The following is a 14,470-nucleotide window of genomic DNA, read 5'->3' as shown; positions in this document are numbered from 1 at the left end:
TTACTCAGGAGAGCTTGTCTTGTTCTACTTCCTATGTAGATTAGACCCATGTATGTCTCTCTTAGGGGCCTTGCTGTTGTCTAGGTTCTTTGGGATTGTGATCTGTAGTCTGGTTTTCTTTGATTTCCGTTTAAAAACCATTTGTGAGTGAGTACACATGATAATTGTCTTTCTGGGTCTGGTTACCTCACTCAATATCATGGTTTCTAGATCCATCTATTTGTCTGCAAATTTCAAGATGTCTTTATTTTTTTCTGCTGTGTAGTATTCCATTGTGTAAACATACCACATTTTTCTCATCCATATTTCGGTTGAGGGGTATTTAGGTTGTTTACAGGTTCTGGCTATGACAAACAATGCTGCTATTAACATAGTTGAACATAAGTCCTTGTGGTATGATTGAGCATCTTTTGGATATATACCCCAAAGTGGTATAACTTGGTCTTGAAGAAGGTTGTTTTTTAATTTTCTGATAAATAACCATACTGATATCCAAAGGGGATGTACCAGTTTGCACTCCCACCAGCAATGCAGAAGTGTTCCCTTTACCCCACATCCTCTCCAGCATAAGTTGTCACCAGTGTTTTTGAATTTGGCCATTCTGACACGTAATTTTCTTTATTGATTCTTTACTAATTTCACATCATGCATCCTAATCCTGCTCATTTTCTAGTCCCTCCATATCCATCCCTTACCTGTGTAGCATCCTCCCCCCCTCAAAATTTAAAGAATATTAATTAAATGCAAAACAAAACAAGCAAACAAACAAAATGTCACTTTGGTCCTCGGTCTTCCCTGCCCACTAACACCTCTTCAGTCATCTTTGTGCCCTTATGTAGTGTGCCACACAGTATAGGTTCTGTCCACTGAGCTTTATTTGCAAATCTCACTGGGTAACGTGTCGTTGGTCTTGTTCAAGGCTTCTGCTACACTGTCAATAATGAACCCTCACCTGAACTCTTCTCAGATACTTGCTGCTGTGGTTCTGAAGCATCACTCACTTCTAAAAATAGAATATTGTTCGCAAGCTAAGTGAAAAACAGTGCTTTCTATAATTACCCCAGATGATTAATAATGTATACTATCCTGTAAGAGGACCACAAGGACTTTATGAAAGATGATCATATTTAACTTAATCGGATATGTCCTTTATGCTTCACATAACGTCTATTAACATACTACAAAATCTTGTTTATGATTAAAATTATTGGAGTATATCTACTTAGATTCCTAAGACAATCACTGTATACCTAAAGATAAAATTTATATAGATAAAACCCCAGGAAATGTAAAATTTTTATCTTACTGATTGTTTAAAATATTTGTATCATTTACCAAACTTTTTCTCTTTTTGTTGAGATAATTCTTTCTGCAAACGGGAAGCATGGACTGCAGAGATGTCTATGTGGCTTGAAATATTTGCTGTACAAGTGTAAGAACCTGAGTTCAGGTCCTTAATGCCCACATAAAACATGCGTGTCACCGTAGCCACTTATATCCCCAGCATTACGGGGACAGAAAGAAGCTGATCCCTGAGGTTGGACAGTCAATTTGGACAAAACAGTAAATATTACATTCAGTGTTATGTTGGTTCCAAAAATACAGTGGAGAATAGAAGAAGTCATCCAAGGTCAGCCTCCAACTTCTGTGAGAATGTGTAGCCAAGTGCAGCACACACACATGCACATACATAAATGTATACATGTGAACACACACACTTTATTTTTAAACATTATATATGCAAATAAATGTAAATGTACCTATATCATATATATTATAGTTATACACATGTAATTATATATTACATATATGTGTATATTTGTGTAATAACATATTACATATGTGTATATGTAACAAGGGTCTCTTTTATAAAACTAATAAACTTTAATAAGCTTTATTATTTAGGAATCTAACTAAGACCTACTGAAGAGGAGAATGGAACATGGGCAGGCAGCTCTTAGCATAGCCGTGATGAAGCTAACAGCTTGCATGGAAATATACAGTTTCTTATTCTATAGACTATTCTTTAGGGATCACATTAGGCTAACAGTTAGCCTAAATTAAATCTAGATCACAGGAAGCTTTATAGGCCCTTAGCAAAATCGGAGTTATCAATTTTTTCTCTCAATGAGAAGTCAGAATGATGGAAACTGCACTGAGCTAATGTGTCTCCAACTCTTCAGTAGTTGGTGACACAGACACAGAAAAGCCACAGTGACATTCATCAGTAGCTCAGTTGCTCTGCCAAATGAGTGTTATGCTGGGAAAATGACATTCTATTAAATGCTTAAGCTTCCCGTTGGGGTCTGTAAGAATGCTAATTTTCTTTCATTTCGGACACCATTGCTCTGAGCTTGACTTAAGTATAGATAAATTGCTCCTATATCCTGGTACTCACTGGAAAACTTCAGTTTTCTTTTTATAATTCTTCCCAGAGTATTTACAGACACTATATATTTTAATTGAATGATACAGCCATAGCAACTAACCACTCATTGGTGTTTCCCCAAATTACAGTTTTCTGGGTTTTTACATGTTTCTTCTAGGCAGAAGTCCTGGGTGGAATTGTGTTGCTTCTGCTGTCTTCTCTAATTCGGCAGCTTTAGAATCCTCATCTGTCACAGGATGCGCTCGAGCTGACTATATTCTACCAAAGTCATCTGGTTTCACGATTGATCCCAGATGCTTAAAAGTTGAAACCGTATTTTCCTTTCATGCTTTTGAATATATTCTCAGGGCACAAAAGGGACTAACAAACAGAAATTTATTGCTCTTCAGGCTTTCTAAAGAAAGCCTGAAGAATATTCCTGTCTAAAATTTGTGACCCTTTCTCTCCAATATTAAAAGAGATAAATTGGATGCAAGAATCAAGTGTCTTCATACTGAGAGAGAATGCATGGGCGGAGGATAGGTTTTCCTGGGATGAATGAAAACGCATAAAAATATCGTAGACATCAGAATTTGGAGAATGAAGTTAAAAGCTGGTGGTATTGGGGCTTCGATTTGTATTTCAATATGTGAGATTCTTTCAGCATATGAGATTAAGGTGATGTCCATGTGTAAAATGTGTAAATAGAAGATTAGAAAAAGTCTGTATGCCCGTGCAAGCATGTTTTATCACTGCTGCAAAGAATTCAGCTCTTATATTTACCCTGAAATAATGTGAGACTGTGAAATAATCCTTACCTTTCACAGAGCGCTTTGACTTTTAAATGTCCGAAGATTTCTTGAAGCTTCCAAGCAGCAGAAAGGAGAAGCATTTTAGAAAGGTACTGATGTTCCCAGATCAGAGAGACAGACCTCCAAGAACCAATAAGATACGCCAAACAAATTATGATTGTGTTGGAAAGATACATTCAGAGGAAAGTGCCAAAAGCATACTTTGAGTTAAAGGGCTGAAAATATGGGCCAAGAACTCAGGCATGTGTGTGCTTTGAGCCAACACACACCAGATGGGAACCATACGGCACCTTAGAGTTTCCGATATTTTCATAAAGGAGAGCCAGATTCCTAGATTTCAGCAACACTGATTTCTTTTGATCCTATTTCATCTGCTCTATTAATTGTGACAAAGGGACGAGAACAATGATCATGAATATCAATGTTCTTTAAGGCAAAAGTGGCTAAGTGAGTGAGTGTCTCTGAGCATGGCCCTATAAACTACACATGCAGGTCAAGAAAAGCAGGCAAAGTTACGAATAACCAGAACATCCACAGAGTAAATAGAGCATTGAAGACATGGAATATTTCAAATTATGCTGAAATAAGTACACAAATCCAACATTTTTATACTCATAACACATCACTGCATGGAGACCCAGTCAGAACTTGGACGGAAAATAGCAAAAATAATCAGATGTAAATTAGAGAAACAAGCATTCGCAAAATCAGATACATTAAGTCAACACCCTGGCGCTAGAATACTGGGGACAGGCCAGAGACTTTGCTGGTCACATCTCTGGCTTTTGGGAAGGGATTTCTTTTCTTTTAACAATTGAAAATGCCCGGAGCTAGAGGTGAGAGTTTCAGAAAGACACTTGTTCTGGGGAGATGATGGAAAGAGACGGGGCAGGAAGCCTACTTTGGAGGATTGTAGGTGAAGAAAATTATGACAAAGCAAGGTAAACAAAACTGATCTTGGGGGAGGGGTCTGGTTCGATTGTTAAAGTGATGCACCACAAGCATGAGGATCCCATTTTGGTTAACATCGTTCATCGTACATCGTTCACTGTATTTCAGACTCAGGAGGAAGCACCAGGAGACTCCTCAAGGTTTGCTGGCCAGCCTATCTACCTGAATTACTGAGCTCCAGGTTCAGTGGGAGATAACAATTTCAAAATATAAGGTGGAGAAGCATAGATGAGGGACTGAAATCTGCATCTGGCCTCTACATACGTACTCATTTATACTCACCCACATACATGTGTACATACACACACAAGCATGCACACACATACATATGTATAACACATTTGCATGCACAGATATGCACAAGATCCTACAGCAATAAAGAAAAGGAAAAACCAGAGGAAATGAAGCTCTTCCCAACTCTTGATCTACACACAGAATGTGTGTCTCGCTCCATTAAAGAAAGCTCACTTCCTAGTTCATATATTAACATTAACACAGGAAGGTAATATTAAGCAAAAGTCTTAGTGAGTGACCAAAATTTCCAACCTGTGAACCTAATATCAACCAGGAAGTTATGAAAAGAACATAACTAAATAGCACAAAAACTTGAATAGAAAAGCGAAGCCTAGTTATTAAAAGAAAAGGAACCATAAAAATGGAACCCAGAAATGAAATAAAAGAAACAGTGTGGTTATTGCCGTGCTGCACAAGCTTAATAGAGAGCTGCAAGCAAGCATTTATAGATTAGAAAAACCACTTTATGTGTACAAAGATCTTGACATAGAAATAGACTAAAGAATAGGCAATAAAACATAAATATAGAGTTCATTCATTTAGGAAAACGGTAGAATATAAAAGACAAACTGTCTTATAAGTAAAAATAAAGTAGAATAATTTATGAAAACCTCAAGGAAAATTCATTTGATTAAAAAATTGATGATGTTCAATGGGGAAACAAATTAGGAAAATGAAAATTAAAAACGAAGTATAGGAATGCCCAGAAGAACTTAACGGACCAATGAGTTCAGAGTTAGAGTGTCTGAAGTAGAAAACAGGCAAAGAAGGAGACAATGAGCTAATGTTTAGCAAAACAGTCAAGAAAAACATTCAGAAAATAATATTAAAAGGGAATAATATATTTGAAACAATAAACTAAAAGTAGCATATTAACTAAGCAAGAGGCTAAGAGTAAGTTTCAGGTTATCCTGGGTTACATAGTGAGTGCATACTTCAAAAAAAGAACAAGGAAGGCAGCTTCCTGGTACCCCTTTATACAGAGTCAGGATTGTTTAGTTAGGAGGCTTCACCCCAGCCCCTGGCATCCATTTTTGGAATGTTGGGCAGAAAGTTCCATTTCAAAGCTACCTTCTCCGGGAGTTGCCTCAGCCCAAACCACCTCCAAGAAAGTCCACCAAATGGTGACCCTTCCCTAGGGAAGGTCAAGACCACTTCCACGGGCTATTTAAATTGCCCCTCCAGAGAATGGACAGGTGGTCTCCTTTTTTCCCTCTTCTCTCCGTGTTCCCTTTATGGGTCACCTGGGATTGCTGGCAGCCATTAAACGTGGACATCTTCTAAGTCAGTCTGATTTGGTCTGATTGGGACTGTGGCGTTAACAGAGAGGTTTGTCATTTAAGAAAAAAGTACTTAACAAGCATGTATATATCTCTCTGGGAAACGAATAATAAATTTTTATTAAATTATTAGTCAGTAATCTATTGATGGCAAGCTATATATAAATATCTCTCATCTACAGAAAGCATGAGAAATTATTTCTGGCCATCATTGATGGAATTAGACTTGAGTTATGTTTGTGGCTCTGGTAACTAGAAAAGAAGAAAGGGCATGGTTTCTCCTCCTAGTTTTCAGGACAGCAGCTCCCCAGAATGCTGGCTACAATAAATATAAAAGCCCAGAATTCTACGATGATCACAATTCCATGCTGTTTACATCCACATGTTTGTTATGCATGACAACAAATCAAAATGATTCAGAGACAAAGAGGAGAGAGGAAGTGGCTTCTTTGGAATCAGTCTCCAAGAGTTAGAGGTAGATGAAATTGCTGATGCCATCAATTCGGAGAAAGTTAAACCATGTTTGAAGTTAGCAGCCAGGATGTCTGACTTTGGGATGAAAAAAAAAATCTATCTGGGTTTTATAATTTGATCATAACTCTTCCTCAGTTTCAATAACTTTCTCATTTGCTCTTACATCTCTTGGAAAAGAATCAAAACCTTTGTAAAGAAATATTATTGTGCTGAGAAAAGAGCAGAGAAAAAAAATCCCGTTTAAATTAAAATGAATAGAGAGGAAAAAAATTTAAGAGGTGAATAGAAGAGCGAGGGCCTTCCTCTGATCCCATTTTTCCTCTCAGCCCCTCTGACCCACTGTGCCAACGGGGTCACTGAGACCTGCTTAGCATTCTCTTTGGTGTATCCCCTTGAAAGAGCACAGGAACAAAAAAATCACACTGTGTCTGAAATTTCACTATATCTTTTTTTTTCAGAAAACTTCAGAGACCTCAGAACAGGAGAAACAGAGGGCATGTGATACCATTCATTTCTCCCGATTGCCAGATACGATTTCAGTGGACTGACCCACTTGATTTCAATATAACCGAAAAGACCTGCTGGGCAATAGGTGATTGATTGAAGCGTTGCCTGTTTCACATCTCGCAGTATACGCTTTTCTTCCTCTGTTGTGAGTCTTCGGATTAGGAGTCTCTAGGTCTAAGGGAGCACTGACATTTTGGATCTGATCATTTTTCATACTGTCATAGATGTTGTGAAGTATTTCTGTCTTCAGATTTACTTTTGAAAATATGAGCTGTTTTTCCCCTAAAGGTAGAATTACAGCATTTGGGGTATACCTCCATCTAGAGGTTATTTTCCATAGGAAACTTAATCGATTGATAAAGCTCGTATTGTGTAGTAGCTGAATTTATAATGGTATTGGCTTAGTGTGGCCATAATAGAGAAACTGAAGTCAACGAAGCGTTTTTCTTATCATTGTAGTGGAAACAGAACTGCTATTCCAAACAAATTAGGGTGTGCCAAAAAAAAAAGGATTTAATTTGCCAATTGCATAAAGTTCTCATAGGTGATTTTATATTTTCATTTCTTTCATTATGCAACTCGGGCTTTACTGTGGATCTTCTTGAATGGCAGCTCAAAGTTGCATCACTTCTGGGAAGTAGTGCTAAGTGCTTAGATTGGGAGGAGCCCGAAGGCTGTATACCAAAACCCTCAAGAATTCGTTCGCAGCAATTGCAAATTCCCATTTACTCTTCAGAATCCTGCCACTGCCAACATTGAACTAAATCACACAGAGTTGCAGTCCAAGAAATACTCTTTGTGGTCACACTTGGAACTGGCAAACGAGCTTGAGCAAAAATAAATTTTAGCTTCAAGGAAAAGATATATAAAGAAATATTATCTGGAAAGTCTGGGAAATGGGTCATTTGTGCTGTAGTGGAATCTTACTTATGAATTCTGGATATATAAAGATATATTTTCTTGAACTTTTTGTAAGAAAACACTCTAACGTATCAAACAATTAACTACTGGGTATATATTTTTTTATCCAAATTTGAAGTAAGCTTGTTTTTTTTTGGGGGGGTGCACCCAAAAGCTGGCCAGAGAATGCCTTTTAAGTCAGGTCATTCTTTGTGAACACAAAGACCTGAGGTGCGGTTCTAATCCCTAAATAGCTATCTCTTGCTATATATAATTGAATATATTGGGAATTTTATTAAACTGCAAACTTTTGATCTGCCTAGGGCTACAATGAAGTTTTTGTGCTCGTGACAAGAGTCTCCAGTTAAGTTATACCCAGCATTATAATCCTATATGCATGCAGCTATGTTCTTCAAGCATCTCTCCTATCCCAGGCCTACATTTCCATTGCTGTTTCTAAATCACTTCTTACATTTTGACTTTGCATCCGTAATTATCCTCTTGTCTTTTCAAGTTAGCAATAAATAGTCCAAACACATATCTCCTGTTATTTTTTTAAAATTTATTTTTTTCACTGAATTATTAAATGAGTTTTTATTCACAGCCCCTTTTTTATTTTTCCATTCAAAAATTTCCACTTCCCTCCTCCCATTCTCCTCCTGCTCCCCCACTCTCCCTCCTCCCTCTCCCTCCCTCCTTAAGAGAGGGCAGGGAACCCTGCCCTGTGGGAAGTCCAAGGCCCTCCCCCCACACGTCTAGGCCTAGGAAGCTGTGCATCCAAACAGAGTAGAATCCCCAAAAGCCAGTGCATGCAGTAGAAACAAGTCTCAGTGCCTTTATCAATGGCTTCTCAGTCAGCCCCCACTGTCAGCCACAATCAGAAAGTCCAGTTTGATCACATGCTCATTCAGATCCAGTCCAGCTGAATTTGGTGAGCTCCCATTAGAACAGGCACACTGCCTCAGTGGGTGGACCAACCCCTCGTGGTCCTGACTTTTTTTTAAGACAAGGTCTCCTGTGTACCTATGGCTGACCCTAAGCCACTCCTGCTACAGCCCAGTTATTCCCAGCATTATAAAGAAAACTAAAAGTCAAAGGTTTCATTGGATCCGACAACTCTGTATAATTGTTCTTTATAGTTTTATACCCAAATAACATAGTCAAAGGCTTTCAAAGAGCAGGCTAAAGATGGATGAGAGATGTGTAAAGAGTTGAGGGAGAGTGGGCACTGGAAAATAGCATTTTGTGCCCCTTATCCAAGTCCATGACTGATCCCTAGTATATAAAAACTCAGATTTTGTTTCCAGAATTTACTTTTCAATATCTAGATTTTAACTGTCGTATCTTAGATGCTGTTTTCTGTTATTGGTTGTTTTTAATCTCAAAACCCAGAAATACACTCTTGGGCATATACCCAAAGGATGCACAACGATACTACAAGGACATTTGTTCAGCTATGTTCATAGCAACATTATTTGTCATAGCCAGAACCTGGAAACAACCTAGATGCCCCTCAATTGAAAAATGTATAAAGAAAATGTCGTACATCTACACAATGGAGTACTACTCAGTGGTTAAAAATGACAACATCTTAACATTTGCCCACAAATGGATGGAACTAGAAAAAAAAAACATCCTGAGTGAGGTAACTAAAACCTAGAAAGATGAGCATGGTATGAACTCACTCTTAAATTGACACATACTATCTGTAAACCATGGGATAAGCAGACCATAGTGCATGATCCTAGAGAAGCTAAGTAACAAGGAGAACCTAAGAGACACGTATATTGCTGACTTTTTAAAACTTAAATTATCTTGTCTACTTTTTACCTCTGGGCTTTTATCTTTCTATATTCTATAAACCTTTCTTTACTTCTTACTCTGTGGTTTGCTTTATAGCTGAGTGACTGGCCCCTGGTGTCTTCCTTTCTTCCTTTTTTCATTTCTCAATCTCTCTTCCCAGATTTCCTCCTATTTATTTTTCTGCCTGCCAGCCCCTTCTATCCTTTCTCCTGCCTAGCTATTGGCCATTCAGCTCTAAATCAGTGTTTTAGGCAGCAAAGTAACACAGCTTCATAGAGTTAAACAAATGCGACATAAAAAGATGCAACATATTTTTGCATCATTAAAAGAAATATTGCACAGCATAAACAAATCTAACACATCTTCAATTAATATTCCACAAAGACGTTCTACTGATGAATACCACATAACAGAAAGCAAACACATTCATATCTATTGAGGATTCTGTTGCTAGAGTTTGGGGAAAGGGCCCTGGTAAAGTGCTTCCTGCCTAGGCCTGGAGACTTGATCTTGAAACTCAAGCACCTATATAAAAACCAGGCCCAGTGGATTATGTCCATAACCCCAGCCCTGTGGAGGGGAAGGGAGAGACAGGCATATCCTGGGAACTTACTGGCCAGATAGTCAATCATTGTGTTCTAGGATCAGGTTCAGAGAGAGACCACCTCACAAACATAGGTGGGCTGGTCCTGGAAAACTTATCCTAAATTAATCTCTGATTTCCACAGGTACAAGAATGGGTATAATCACCCCAGACAGACGACATGTGTGGTGATTTCCACAGGTACAGGAATGGGCACAGTCATCCCACACAGATGATCCACATCTCTTTGTCCCACAACGAGAAAGAAGATTTCTAAAGACTATCAGTCTATCATCTGGCTGGTACAAATGCCAAATAGAAGTCAGCCTGGATTAGTTCGCTAGTTAAAGGTATATTGTCATTATCTTTTCTTTCTAATTCTTAAAACAGTCATCAACAGAGCACCACACATGCGCTCCATATTGTTGCGACTGAGTTTACTTTGATCTAAATACCGAAAGTATGAAAGGGGCAGCATTCAATACTCCAGGTCCTTCCTTTAAAGAGGAGGTGTGACCATGGGCTCTGATGTTCAATTATTCTCAGTGTCTCCTTCTTGTCCCCCTTTTCACCTATAGTTCCTTAGATACCAATACTTCTTGTCATTCCTGCCACTAATCCTTACCTCACTCTTCTCTCCTCCTTGCCTTTCTCCTGTTCATGTCTGCCCTCTTCCTCTTACTTCTCATCTCCTCTCCCTTTTCCCCTTCTCCCTCTTTACTTGTTACTTTATGAAATTAATACTTATGGGTGTAATAAAATTCATTACTTCAACTTCTATCCATATAATAGTGATTTCTAAATGTATTTCGGCTCAAATTTTTTCTTAGTTTCTAAATTGACAATGGCCCATTCTATGTCTACATTTAGACATTATGCAAGTGGGACTGCATGACCACATACATTTACATTTTCTGTTATAAATCTAAATGGCTCACAGTCCAGTTTAATCAGGGCTGAGGGATTTCCAAGGGCAGAGAGCTTTTAGTACTGATATTGGTTTAAGAAATTAAAGAAAAAGAAACAGTAACAATAGCAGCAATAACAAAAACATGCTGGTTACTTTAACCCCTTTTAATTTTATTCTTTTTCTCTGATTTTAGGTTAATGGAATTTCCAAGTCAACACTTCAAGTCAGAAAACTTACACCTCTGAGAACTATGGCCATCAGAAGCTCTGGGTGCTAATTGAAAATTAAGATTCTAAACACACCGCTCATTTTACACTAATTAAAAAACATCCGAGGATGGGACATTTAAATTTGCATTTTAATAAGTTTCCCAGGAAATCATTAAATCACCTATGGTTTAAAATCTTTGCTTTATTCTTCTTGTCCTGCCCAAACAATCAATTAATTAAAGTTACCATTGCTTCCATTCCCTACCTGCTATTCTTACACACACCCTCTGGAGTGGGTTTTCATCATTTAAAATTCATGTTAGGGTAGTTGGTTTCTTTCCTTGTTCAAATCCTAGAGTAATGCTTTCTGAAACTCTATAAGTCTAAAAAGTGCAAAATGGACCTGCATTCAAAATATCTCAGCCATTCTCTTCAGCTTTCATAGTTAAAAAGAATTTGTTTTGCTTGGTAATTTAAATTATTTAGAGTTAGTTTATAATCTACAATCATCTCAGTGCTTTTGTATAACCTTGTGTATCATTGAGTCCTGCTGATAATTCGCCTTTCTTGTGTAGCTTGGGATAGATTCAGAGCTAATGTAAAACCCAGATAATGGTAACTCAGTCCCAACTTTCAGCAAGCTAAGTGGTTTTAAAGGTCAGTTACATGATTCAATTCTCTCTTCTCCACCCAGACACAGTCCTTCAGTATAGCAGGCACCTGCATAAAAGTAGGTATTGGATCCTGTGGCCCAGAAAGTTGGAGCAACTGTGATGCCCATACTTGCTAATAAAACCCACGTGGAAGAGATATAAAGATAATAACAGTCACTGATAACGTCCTTGGAAACTCTAGATTAATTCTGGCCAGTTAACCGGCTGAATTTAGCTAATATAACTCAATTTTAAATCTTTTAAATTTACCCGTGACTCTGAAAACTAAGATCACCGTCAATCTTAACTGGCAATTCCATGTGAAAATGCAGTTGAAAGGCATTAGAGCCAAGAGAAGGAACTGAGAGATCAAGAACATTTTCCCCTTCATCTTAGCTCTTGGCAGCACAGCTTGAGGAACTGGAGATGGCTCAGGTCTAGTCCTCAGTTTGTCTATTTTTATAATATACTTTAAAAGTATACTTCTTCCTTTTAGCTATGTTTAGATTCAAAGAGAAGTTGAGAGAAAGACATATGGATTTCCATTTTACCCCCAACCATCACTCACCCACATATATGACCTCTTCTATGATCAACACTCAGAGATATATTTTTAGTGTGATCTAATGTACTTATCATAGAATATAATATAATATAAGTGCAGTATTCCAAAGATTTTTTTATGAGTTTTATAGTTATAGGTAAGTGGAGGAGACAGCACAGTTAGATCATTTTATTCCCTTTTTATATTTTAGTGAGACATTTAGTATATATCAGTTAACTAATGTAGATATTGTATTAGCCACTTTTCTCATCTTTGTTATGAGATACATGGCAAGAGCAACTCAGTGAGGGAAGGGCATGTTTTGGCTCACTGTTCAGAAGAATAGAGTTAATTATTGTGGGGAAGGCATAGCTGTAGGAACATAAGGTGATTGCACCATCACCTCCAGTTAGAGAGGGGAGCACTGGTGCTCAGCTTGTTTATTCTTTTTCTCTTTCTTCCAGTTCATGATATAGTCCCATTCAGGGTGTATGTTCCTTTGTCATATAAACTGCTCTGAAAACACCATACTAGATACACTTACAGGTGTATTACAAGGTGACTATAAATCCAGTTAAGTTGACAGGGAAGATTAACCACCACCAATGCATTATGACTGATTAAAATATCTAGGGACTAGAGAGATGAGATGGCCCATTGGGTAAGAATGCATTCTGTGCATGAATGGGGTTCTTGGGTAAGAATTCATTCTGTGCATGAATGGGGTTCTAAGTCTGGATCCCCCCAAAAAATCTAGGAGTGGGCATGCTTGCTGGTTTTCTCAGATTGGGAAGATGGTGACAGGCATCATAACCTAGAAGCTCACTGGCCAGTAAGTCTAGCAAAAATGCAAGCTCCATTGAGACCAGACTCAAGGAAATAAGATAGTTAGGGAGCAGTACCTTGAAATTTTGACTCTTGCCTTCTCTGGTTTATTCAATTTATTTATGTACCATTTTCACCAGTGTCCTCTTCTGTGTCATGATTCCTTCCATAATGCATAGTATATGTCTGCATCACGTCTCCCTGGGCTTCTCTCATTATAATTTTGTTACTTGATTTGATGCCCTTGAAAATTTTGATAAGTACTGAACAAACATTCTGTAGGCTCTTTATTGCAATCATGCTAATGTATTTCTCCCAAAGAAATTTTAGATATAGGTTTTTTAGGAGGCAAGCCACAGAGAAAACATGTCTTTGAGAATATCTTCTCTGACTTGTCATTGTTTATGTTAATCTTGATCACTTAATGGTAGTGTTTCTCAGACTTATTCTCTGTAAATATATCTATTCTCCTTGCATTTTTCTATCCAATATGTGTTTAATTGCATCCTTGGTAAATAGTCACACATGAATCCTATACTTACATAGTCAGATGATGTCATTCCTTTGTGATGGAAGATTGGATAGAAAAGGCATTTGGAATATCTCTGAAAGTAAATCTGTCTTTTCTCATTGATCTAACCATCCACCCACTCACCCATCCATCCATCCATCCACCTTCCCACCCACCCACCCACCCACCCACTCACCCATCTATCATCCAATTATTTATTATTTCATCACATTCATTGAACTCACAGGTATTTTCCTTTTCTTTTAAAGCTGAGTTGTATTGTTTCATATCTTCAGTGGGCATAAGAGAATTAAACAATATACAACATTAATTTTACTGCCTAGGATATTCTTGCTCTCTTTACTCGTGGGGAATGTTACCAATAATTCTCTGATTCTCAGTAGACCTGTGTTGCTTTCTGGAATTCCTACTCCATCTCTACCTATCCAAGTCATTGCTTAAAGCCAGCAGAACCCTTTCCCTTAAAGCTATTAATTCCTTCTCTGTCTCCCTCCTTAGGACGTCTTCTGAATATTGATTTTTTTCCCTCATGAAAATGCATCAGCTTTATTAAATGGATATTATAATGATTTACAGATCCTCTTTCCCTGTAAAGTCTCTCAATGATTTTAAATTATTGATATTCTAAAAAAGCTGAAAGATCCACCTCATTTCTACATTTGCTTAGTAATGACATGGTTCTCCAAGTAAATATTTCACAGAAAATATTTGAACTATTGTCTAATTATAAAAGATGTTTCTAGTTTTATCTCTCAGTTCAAGCAAGGTGAAGTGTTTCAAAATTCACACTGATTTTTTTTCACATGTTTCAACTACTGCATTATC

Source organism: Microtus pennsylvanicus, chromosome 20 (assembly GCF_037038515.1).
Source record: "Microtus pennsylvanicus isolate mMicPen1 chromosome 20, mMicPen1.hap1, whole genome shotgun sequence".
Taxonomy (NCBI): Eukaryota; Metazoa; Chordata; class Mammalia; order Rodentia; family Cricetidae; genus Microtus; species Microtus pennsylvanicus.
This window is presented reverse-complemented; position numbering follows the sequence as displayed.